A 1,624-nucleotide genomic window follows, 5' to 3' on the forward strand; every position below is an offset into this window, starting at 1 on the left:
TGCATGAGAAAGTTCCCACCAGCAGAGGGCAATTCCCAGTGAGTGATACAGCCATGAACTGATATACTCAGCAGCTGACTGATGGGTGTGTGAGCCCTGAAGGAGGGGCCTGGGACAAGCACCCCAATATCCACCACGGTGAAGATCCGAATCAGCCTCCTGGTCCATGGGCCCTCGAAGAATACAGACTATGCAGACCAGAGCTGGATTCAGGGACAGGCCACGCTCAGGGCAGGCAACTGTTTGCCCAATTCAATCCACAAACTATGGCCTCTGTAGTTGTCTGGGTCAGCAAAGCAATGTCCAAGCTCAGAGGCTGCCTTGCTGGACAATGACGCCAGGAGCCTATGAGCAGCCGCAAAGCCCAGCTGGAGACCCAAGATCACTCCAGAAAGCCAGCTCTACTATGGACAATCTACATGGGTGGTCCATCCAGACAAATGTCATCACATTTTTAATATTGATTACATGTAAATCAAGGTAGCACCAGACTCAACTGTGAAACTTTTTAAAAACACACATCATCCTCTCTCCCACCCCCACATTCCTGCTTCACAAAGTCTGACATGGGCCTGCAAACCCCTATATTTCAGAAGCTGAATGGCTGATTCTAATGCACAGGCTTGAGAGCTCACTCCTAGACCAGACCGGACTGATGTCTGTGCAGACTTGTGTGACCTGTGGTCACAGACTCAAATTCCTAGAGGGCTCAGGCAGGTGTCACTATTATGTGACATGAGTTGAGGGGGGACATCGTGCACACACAGTGGAGAGAGCACATGCCCTGACTTAGGGTAGCAATTAGGACTCAGTTCCAACTGAGAGTTGTTCAGTGGGAATGGGGCCTCAGCGAGGCAGAGCTTTCCAAGCAGAAATCCAGATTTTTATGTGAAATTTCCTGATTTTATTTTTTTATTTTTATTGAAGCAACCCTTGGCTGACCTCACAGATTGCAAGGACCTTGTCAGCTTACAATCCCTTATTTTTTTATTTTTTACACCCACAGCACCTGGTCTTCCTAGGTGGTCTCTCATCTAAGTACTAACCAGGCCCGACCCTGCTTAGCTTCTGAGATCAGACAGGATTGGGCTTGTTCAGGGTGGCATGGCCGTAGAAAATTTCCTGATTTTAAAATGCTGGCAATTAACTCAAAAATGCTTAACCATTTTGTAAGCCATATAAAACCAAACTGCAAATCTAGTTCTGTTCTTGAGGCAGTAATTCCTGACTTCTGGTGTAGATCACCCCAGATGGAGCAGGGTGAGGAATCCCATGTAGAACTCAGTTGACCAATAGGGACAGGCTCGAACCGGACAAGCTAGAGCTCCTGGATTTGACAGCGAGAGTAGTTCTGGACTGAACAGCATCGACCGCTGAATGCGACGCCACATGTAGTCCCAGGATGCAGAGTACAGACTGTCCTGGATTTGCCATCACGGACAGTGTGGATCGGTGGTTCTCATTTGGGGGTGATTTTGCCTTCCAGGGGACATTGTCAATGTCTGATGGTGTTTTTCATTGTCACAACTTAAGGTGGGTGGTGCACTGACACCTAGTGGGAAAAGGCCAAGGATGCTGCTAAATAGCCTACAATGAACAGGACAGCCACCCTCACACCCCAGCA

General features: G+C 48.5%; 1 pseudogene; it reads right to left on the reverse strand.

The window, feature by feature from the left end:
* Positions 1–997: 997 nt before the first annotated feature.
* On the reverse strand, positions 998–1,116 carry LOC111731749 (annotated as a pseudogene).
* Between the last annotated feature and the right edge of the window lie 508 nt (positions 1,117–1,624).

Source organism: Pteropus vampyrus, unplaced genomic scaffold (genome assembly GCF_000151845.1).
Source record: "Pteropus vampyrus isolate Shadow unplaced genomic scaffold, Pvam_2.0 Scaffold394, whole genome shotgun sequence".
Taxonomy (NCBI): Eukaryota; Metazoa; Chordata; class Mammalia; order Chiroptera; family Pteropodidae; genus Pteropus; species Pteropus vampyrus.